This window comes from Chaetodon auriga, chromosome 1 (genome assembly GCF_051107435.1).
Source record: "Chaetodon auriga isolate fChaAug3 chromosome 1, fChaAug3.hap1, whole genome shotgun sequence".
Lineage (NCBI taxonomy): Eukaryota > Metazoa > Chordata > Actinopteri > Chaetodontiformes > Chaetodontidae > Chaetodon > Chaetodon auriga.
Window position 1 is genome coordinate 7,065,401 of NC_135074.1, and position 10,213 is coordinate 7,075,613.

Sequence of the window (10,213 nt, forward strand, 5' to 3'; positions counted from 1 at the left end):
GGACTGATTTGTAATGTCTCCTTCTTAAACAGCAGTTTTATAGTATCTTGCTAAAATGTAACAGGATTGCTAGTAAATCCTCTTCATTTATTGATCCTGATACAGATTTTTTCTAGTGTAAGCCCCATTAGACAGATGAGGTGATTAACCAACACATGTCTTTTTGCGGTATGAAGCTTCTAAAACCCTTATTAATAATATTAACAGTAAAACATAAAAATATTAGTAGCAAAAATTCATCCATTGTTGTTGTTGTTCATTGTTAAACTTACTGTCAGTGTCAGTTTTCTCAGTTGTCTTGAAATGAACTAAGTTGTCCTACAGATGCTTGTTTGAACCTTTGTATTCAATAAAGTGAGAAAAAAATAAAGCAACAGAAACCCTCTGACATGTCTATCATGAAGTGGGTGTCTAATCTCCAAAACTGGAAGGTGCATGACCACACGCCTCGACAATGTGCCATCGAGCATAAACAAAGCCTGACACCCCACACAACCCAGACATCACCAGTACACTGGAACAACAGCTCTACCAGGAAAGAGACTGATCAAATTAGATCAGCCAATGCAGGAAGAAGGTGAGGAGAAGAATCGGATCCCGGTGGGCCAGTTCAATTTTGAGCTGGTACTCTGGGCTACCAATTTTGTGTCTTGTTTCAGACTCATTGTAATACACATGAAGCCAGGTTTGTTTGAAGGACTACTTCTGCAACCTGCACCATGCTGGGAAAATGTGATTGGAGCATGAACTCAAGTGTGCTGCTAAGCAGGGCTCAGTGAGGCCTTTGGAGCCTATTATTGGGTCAAGGCATTGTAAGAAATAACTTCCTATCCTATCGTTCAGTGCCTTTAAAATAGTTTCACCTTCCTCTGATGAGAAGGGTGAGAATATGACCCCTTCATGATGATATTATACCTCACTGAGTCATTACAGCGTCTGCTTATCATGAAGATGTAAGATGCAGTTTTGGGGGCCCCGTACTTGGCCTAAGAGTCTGTGAGGTTGCTGGGAAATTTACTGCACTGTGCAGTGGAGGGTAATTGCAATTGTCATTTGCACAGTGTGATGTAGAATTAGTGAAAAAAACACAACCACACTGCCTCTGCAAGCTCTCAGCAAAGGTCCCTGAGTTTGATGTTTGACACTCCGGCTGACTGCCTGATTACTCTTCTCCGGCCCACCTATCTGTTTGCACGTGCAGAGCCACGCAGACACACAGAGCAATAAAGTGGAAAGACTTGTGGGCTGAGAGACATTTTCTAATGTGGCTGATTCCTGTCCTTTGTTTTGTTTTGTTTTTTGCTATTTCTTCTCCTGTGCTGATGTGTTTCTGTGTTTCTGGATGCTTCACTCGCTCTCCCTCTGCAAATGTAGTTTGTATTGTTGGTGGCGGCTACAGATGTTAAATCTGAACAGTGTTACACCCCGGCACACCACAGCTTGTTGCACCGTGCCACTGTGTTGACAGACGATGTGCTTATTTATGGCATGCTAAACCAACTGTCTGAAGCCCTTAGCAGTCTCTCCCTCTCTCTCTTTCTTTCTCATAATGTCTCTCCCCCAGATGGGTTGTTGAGTTACCGGGGCCAGTCAGGCCAGTCTGTTGTTTGTTTCCCAAAAGCAATACAACATATCTGGTTGCAGCTGGAAATATAAGCAGTTGGGTTTCTCTGGCCGGAGATGGAAATAGATTGTAAGATGTAGAGACCACACTGAGATGAGATCTATCCCCCAAGCCTTCTGTCCAGGGAACATGACATGACAGGAAGCAGAGTAAAGAGAGTCAAGTCAATGGTATCAAACAAGTGGACTGCAAAAACATACCTGCACAGCATACTTGAGCGCACAGTGTAATACAAGGCTTGAAATTCCTATTCTGAAGGTGGCTCTCAGAGCCGTTTATCATGATAGCGAACATCTGCATGATCTGGTGTTATGTTACTGTTAACACAGAAGCAATCTTGATCTACTCTGACCCCATGTCTAGCCCACAAACACCATATCAGCGTCGCACTCAAGTGACAATAGGGTACACGCGACACTGAAGCCACTGTCTATACCGGTTCCATCTTGTCCACACATTTCAGTGCCCAGCAGCAAAGGAGCAGCCAGACTTTCTGTGAAGTGTGCAGTTTTCCTTTGATATTTGTGATTCCTGATCTACTTTTCCATCAAACTGGTCCATATTATTAGGCAATTCATAATTTTACACTCAACCTGGTCGCAAAGCAGGCTATTTTCATGTTTTAGTCACATTATATAGCCATTTATAAATAACTAGATTAATTCCGTGCCTTTTTATTGTGCATCAGCCTTGCAAGTAAAGACGTGTCCCATACACACAAGGTAAGTCCTGTTTCAAGTCTATGTCCACAATACTTACATGCTACAGGTATGTTTAAAGAGTTATGGGTCACTACAATCATTGCTGCTGTCATTATTGGCCATTAAGCGATACCTTAAAGGAGTGACCAGTTTGAAAGAAATAGAAGATAAAAGACTTAAGTGGTCTGTTAGACAAATTAAATGGTAAATGGATTGTATTTTTATAGCGCTCTGCTAGTCTCACAACACAAGACAGCATTCATAAATTTACACACACATTCATGCACTGGAAGCAGATGCCACCTGCTCAACAGAAGCAGGTCACACAGTGATGGTGCAGCATCAGGAGTAATTTGGGGTTTTGTGTCTTGCCCAAACATATTTCAACATGTAGCCTGCAGGGTCCGGGGATTGAATCACAGACCATTTGATAAGTGTCAGAGAGACTATTTCCTAACCTATCAGCACCTGCGATTTCTGTCTTTGATGACATCACACAGGACTGTGCCAGTGGAAGCACTAACTATCCTTCTGATAAGTGAACAACAGCCACAGCAGCCCCAAATCAAGTAGGGATTTTTCTCCAGGCAGTCACCAGATAGATTTATTGTCAGTGTTTTGTCATTATCGCACAGAACTACTATTGACCCAGAAAGAAAATACTGTAATTTTGTACAAACAAGATCATAACTTTAGAAGATACCCTCTTGTGTTGACATGTAAGAAAATCACATCACCATAAAGTTGCCCACAGTTTTTAAGGTTATGTAGCAGACCACAGTGACATTTTGCTTCTCTACGTCTGTTCCCACTGGTGCTATCTTGTGCGTTTCTGTGCAGGGACTCAATTTGTTTTGTGCCAAAACGCAGATGGCAAACGATAAAAAAATGCAAGAAAAAGTGAGGGTCACAGAGGCTCCAAGGTTTCTAAATTTCCATTAAAGAAATGGATTAACTGATGGAACAATGCTGAAAGCAATGTCTTTTATATTTCTATTTGCTGGGGGCTTCTTGAAGCCTCATCAAATGCTCCAGGTTGACTCCCAGACTCCACTCTGTGAGTGAGTCCTTGTTTAGGGGTATGCACAGTAGTTCGAATATACTGGCATCACTCATCACCACTTATACATTTCTCAATACATTGTGGCACAGAGTTACCCATGGGAGACCCCTTTCCTTCAAGGTTGGGTGTAGCTGGCTCAGAGAGTGGATGCACTCTGTTTCTAATCAGACGTAGGGCCTATTTACTGAACAGTCAAACACTTCACTGAAGCAAGCTGTTACCTCAGGAATATGTCAGTTTTTCCCCCTGACTTCACCCCCTTTCACTTTGCTTTTGTTTGTTTGTTTTGCCTGTCATGTGGCACTGCTTTTTCCAGCATGCGCTCCAAAATGTACAACTCCAGACACTCCTTTACTCTCCTGTCCTGTGCTTTCATCGTGTATCTGGTCCTCATTTCAGACCATATAATTAGCCTGCTGCTTGTATCGGTGGGACTTTTTAGGGTGAATTTCTGTCCGTTCTTCCACAATTATTTTTGGCCGTGTCAGCGGTTGCCACAGTGGCAAGCATCTGTTTGTCAGTCACGTCTCGGCCTGTGCAGCCATGTGTGATCTCCTCCTTCATGCATATAGAAATAGATCGCATGCGGGCTGACCACACACAGTATTTGTATGTGTCAGACTGTGATAGCATAGAATTACAATATGAAGATCCATCATGTCGGTCAAATTATTGAGATTTGTATAATAATATGTAATGTGTAGCCAATGTTCAGATAAATGTATGTTTCTGTGAGTGTGTGTTTCCAGCATTAGTCAGTGTCACTGATCACTTTATCTTTTTCTGAGTAGTTCTTCTGCAGTCAGGCCTTCTGGCATCTCTCTCTACCCCCAACCGCATCAAAGACGTGCAATGCTATAGTTTAGCTCACAGATGGGCCATCTAGAATTCTGAAACAGCATCTGTGATATCAGTCATCTTCAGAGTTGGAAAGAACACAACAGTATGAGTTATATGGCTCCACAGTGAATATGTGAGCTCAGTTTACAGGCTTATGAAAAGGACCTTTGACTTGTCTGTGTCTTGTCAAGAGGACGATGAGTAAATTTTGTTAATAATACTTAGGTATATTTATTTAAATAACATTTTTGGTGCAAGATGTGTACTTGTGATTAAGTATTTTAATAGTATGGCATTGCTACTTTTGCTGAAATTAATGAACTGAATTCTTTTTCCACCGCTATGTCTTGGATGCGGTGTGAGTTTTGGCTAACATGGCTCTGTCCAGCTCTGTTGGATTTTTGGAGGTTTGCACCCTTTCAACCATGGCCAACGTTACCTAAGACAGCACTATGTTGTTAAACACAAGTTCTCATCCTAAATGCCTTTATCTCTTTTAAAGTTAAAAATGAAAACATATGATTTAAAATTTCGAACAACCACAGAATGCAAAGCAGCCAAACAGTTATGTTAGAATAAACAGTCTGATCTTACACTGTCCCATATACTAATAATAGTATATCTAACTAGCTTTGAACCGCAGTAGAAGAACAATGCAATGGTCATGGATCATCAGTTGGTGAGGCTGCTGGGACGACGTGGAGCTTTAGCCTTTGTCTCTCAACATGATATCATGTATGTAGGCATCAGTGCATCCATTCATCCATCCATTTGTGCTATGGTTTGATGTTAAATATTTCAGGTTTCACATAATGTGACCATAATAACATAAAACATGCGTTTCTTGAAACCCTGTAGTTGAGAGTTAGACATCTAACGAATATTTACCAAAAGGAAATGACAGCTATAATCATCTCGCATCTTGTCACCGGAAAGAAAAATTGGATGAATGCTTATTCTTATGCTCTGTGTGTGTGTGTGCGTGCGTGGATGTGGGTGGGTGGGTGTGTTTGTGTGTGTGGTGGGATTCCCCTACTTTCACTTTGAAGTCAAGGGGATCATTACATGTAAAGGGAGATGTCATCAGTTGTCAGCCAGGTGCCAGGAGTCGGGGGTGAGCCAGAGAGACTGTTTCCTATCCCATCAGCACCTGGGATTTCTGTCTTTGATGACATCACATGGGCCCGTGCCAGTGGAGGTGCTAACTGTCCGGTGTGTGGTGTGTGTGTTTGATGTATCTCAGTGTTTGTTGCCAGGCAGAATAAAAGCCTGCTGCTCCTGTGGCAACAGGCCAGACTATTTTCAGATTAACTTCTGTGCTTTAAATTTATTGTGTGCGAAGCATCTGACACACACAAATCCTTCAGATCCCCAGTTTTTCCTGCCTAATAGATAAAATCTGAAATAACCACTTTTTGTGAAGCAATAATCCTGAATGTGCAGTGTCATAACACAGTCGTGATTTATTTATCTATACGCAGTTGCTCTTTGTGTCCTGGAGGTCTTTCCTGGGAAAAATGAGCTTGCACACAGGCAGATTTTATATTTGTTGTTTATTTGGAATAAACAAAAGAAGAACTCTGTAGTTAGAATGAGCCACCAGAGCTGCAAGAAAAGAGTGAAAAAGAAAAAGAAATGAAAGGCAGCCAACAGAAACTCAAACTTCATCACTGGAAAATTCAAGGAATAAGGCTCTGTTTGATTAATTAAAGTGTAAAATTGCTCTGCACTAAAGATCATGCTTTAAAAAAGGGCCCATGGGAGATTAAAAGCAACAACAATATACCTATCATCAACGTTTTTTGTGTTTTTTTAATGACTCTGTGTTCCAGTATTGATTCAGCCAGTTTCTATTACCAAGCTAATGAAGAATGTTGGTGGTGCACATATTTCCAACACTCCCCTCTGGCTGTGTTCATTTATTTGCCTCTTAAAGCACTTTGTAACAATGTTTTCATAAGGGCTTAATAAATAAAGGTTAATGTAATGAAAGTAAGATGAGTAAACCAATGACAAGGTCTTGAATGGACAAAACTCCTGTTGCTGTTCGTCTGGGACACGTTTAAACAGCCTGAATGGGAGGAATTTATTTTAGTTTCAAGTGTTTGGATTTATCTATTCATATATTAGAGAAATGATTTAGGATGAAAGTGAAGTGATGAACTCAATTCCTTGTACATCTCAACCTGGAAGGAAGGGATTTGCACTCCAGTCTGAGTGCCTGCTGCAAGAAGAATGAACATACTACTGGGCACCAATTTACAAGATGGTAATTTTTTCTTGTTTTGAAATTTCGACACTTTTGGCATTTCAGCAGATTGTTTTATCACTTAATTCATGCAGCATGCATTGCCTGCAGTTTATGCTCCTCCATCACTGGATTAGATGTACAGCTTGAGCTTGTCCAGGAGCCAAGCATAGGAAGTTTCCAACTGTTGTGACGAGGCTGGGCAGAAAGATGACTGGGCGATGTTTTAATACGCTGTTTAATTCCCATTAGATACGGTCTGGTGCTGCCTTGGGGTTTCACTGTATGTGGCAGCCTTCCCACACACACATACACAAAACCCACACACACATACTGCACTGTCCATTGCCTCCTTTTACTGAGCTGATGCTATGTTATTGCGAAAAATCTCCCTGATCTGTATCAAAGGGGTTCCCTCTTGTAGAGTTGTTGTGATGAGGCAGTAGCCCAGTAAATCAGCCCACAGCAAACAAACCACAACAAAGACAACAGAGTTGATTCACTTACAGTGGAAGAAAGCCATGGTGCCATCAAAGTACCCGAAATTTACCCAAGATGAAAATGAGTGCTATTACACACTGCGTAGTATTAAAGATATAGGCAGTTGCACAACAGACATCAAATTTGTATCTGCTTCACAGTGACGTGCAGTGAGGTTCATGACTGGTGAGGCACTGACTCCTGTGGAGTCAGATGTAAAAATATATGAACCCAAAATCAATTTTGACCTTAATTGAAACATTTAGTTGTTTAAAGAGCTTTTCATTCTGCTTTAATCAACTCCACACTGTTCAACAATACGATAGCAAGAAAAACAAAAGAATATTTAATATAAGGTCAAATTTGATTTTTTAAAATGTAATTTTTTTTTTGGCTGATCTCTCTTTTTTTTTAAGTTAAATTGAACACTCACTATCGACCTCTGCGTAGGAGAGCAGGCAGTGACGCACATTGCGCCGATGGAGCTCAGCACTGCCACCTATCAGTGCGGCACGGTACTTTCTGCCTCACCCGGAGCATTTTCACTGCGCAAATGCTTTATGTCCAATATAAAGAGAGACAGCAATGGGCACGCGCCAACTGCCTGCGTCAGTCAGTGTGTGGGCACAGCGCCATCAGAAGTGAGGCACAGCTCATCGCTGCCTCACCTCTCCTTTCTCCCACGTATTTGAAAAGCAAATGCGTAAATTGAATGATTTTGACCATAGAAATATTGAAATCATACAGAAAACAAATTTACAGAACAGTCATGAGCTTAAGTCCGAATTTCCTCCTCTTAATGAATTAATAAACCACAGCAAGTTAATTTGAAATTATATTTTAACAGGTGAGGCACTGTCTCACCTGCCTCCCCTGTCCGCACGTCATTGCTACTTCAGTAGACTTTAAAGGTGTTATGGAGCAACATTTTTATCAGCAGGGCCCTGTTCTGTTTGTATTGTGCACACAGTCAAGGACCCGCAAGCACATGCAGCACAAATCACGTCCTGTCAGTGATTTCACACTGTGCTGCTGATTGACAGTCAGCGTCGTTAACATGCCAACAGATGTAGCAATGCACCAACAAAGGAAAAGAAGAAGAAGTCTCGAGAACATAGATTTCAGCAATGCAGGATTTGAAATATTTCCAAAATTGCCCTGGCTTTTTGTATGAGAAGGGAAAATGCAAAACATTTATCAGACCCCAAAGATGCACACAACACATTTAGCCAAGAAAGACTGAATGTAAACAGAACTCCACTGATCACTTTAAAGCCATGCATGGAAAAACACAGGTTGAAAGCCACCGTTACAGTCTAAAAGGGTCAGTACAGCATACAGAGGGCTCTGTGTATGACAATTTTTTGTCATTTTCTGAGACCAACAATCAAACGAGCACACCCACTCTACACAGCAAATTTGCCAGATGTGAGGAGGAGTGAATATAGTATTATACTAATGTCGTCACTTTGTGTACAACGAAGCACAACAACATGAAAGTCTTTGAGGAGAGCCTGCCCGAAAGTGTGCACTCTTATCTCCATTTGTCAGAATCGTTCAAGACTACAAAGATGCATAAGAGGCACGACGCTCTTTAAGTGAGACTGGGGAGGCAGCGTGATGCAGCCAGAAGGACGCTATGACAGCAGGCTTTTCGCCCCATCTTCAAGTGTGGCCATCCAGAACACTTTCAGACAACATGGTATGAGAGCTCATTTGTTTCAAGCGTACAGAGCCCTGACATGTTCAGTGCCACCACAGTGTAATGTAGAAGTATGGAGGTACATTAATGGCATCAATTCAGTGACTTTGAAAGGCAGCTCTGGGTTTCTAAACACTTTCAAGCCCAACCACCCAGGATTAAAACGCATCTGTTGTTTTAGAAATACCTTCTTACACACCATGTTTGTAATCCGTGCTCCAGTTACGTCCTGCTGTCATTAATACAGTGTACAGTATATATCACATTTCATCTATATCAAAAGGTTGGTGAGATTCTGCTCAGCCACAAAACCGCTGACTGACTGTTTTCCTTGCAAAATGCTTCCTCTCTGTAAACATTTCATTCTAAAAAAATGTGCTCTGATTCTTGCCTCTAAAAAATGTGTTCCTTGCAATAAATCCGAGCACTGCCTTTCAGACACCAACACATTTTTAGCTTTGACTGTCTCACAGAGCCACAAACATACACAGATATCTACACAAACAGGAATTTGGCAGAGGCAGAAACTGTGAAGAGATGACTCAATGGTGTATTTGGCCAAGTATTGTGTCAGTGATGAGAAGGATGACGGTGAGGCTGAAAAGTATAAACTATGCTAATGAAAGAAAATCCAAGCAGCTGTCAACCCCTCCCCTCATCCGCTCTCCAATGAAAATAGAAAGCCCTTAATAAACCCTTATTGAACCAAAACAAGGCTGACTATAGGGGTAATCCTTTGATATCTTAATGCTACCAAAGAAGGGGGCAAGTCTGAGCTGGAAGAGGAGGCAGATTTGGTTGAAGAACCAGCAGCTGTGAGTTTGTTTTGGAGAGAAAAAGATGAAATGGGACAGTCAACGCACTCTGGTTATCCATCAAACAGTAAAGGTTTATGACCTGTGTGTGCCTGTTTGTATGCGTCTACATCTGTGTGTGTGTGTCTGAAAGAAAGCATATATCTGTATGAACACATATCCTATCATGTAAGTGGAGCAGCATTACCTCATTCCACTTCCCCCGGGAACTGCAGGTAAAGAATAACAGAGGGCGTTTGTTTCGTGTCACATGGCGCCCTGGCGGCCTCAGGTACCTGCTTAATGGCTTCACACAGACAAAGACTTGCAGGAATCGGGTGACAGGTGATAAAAAGGGCTTATGTTTGGCAAAACGTCTCAGTCAGCGTTATTCCATTCATATCGAGGGCTCTGCAGGACCTCTGGAGCGAACTGATTTCCTTTTATATCTGCCTTTTGTTAATGGGTGAGGCACCAGGGACAGCCGACAGTAGAAGCCTTCAGGTCACAGTGCAGCACACTACCTGCCTGAGCATCTTAAGACAGCTTTGCTGGTGGAAATGTTGAGCATGACACTGACATCCACCGGAAATGAAATGAAACTTCATGCCTTGAGTCAGGAAACTCTCTCAGTTGAGAATGACTATATATGAAACACTATAAGGGGGGCATTAACCAGCCAAGCAAAGCAAGAGGCTCATTTTTTTACAGTATGCGATTGAAACACAAGCTGTTCCAAATTTGCTTTAACAAAGAATGTT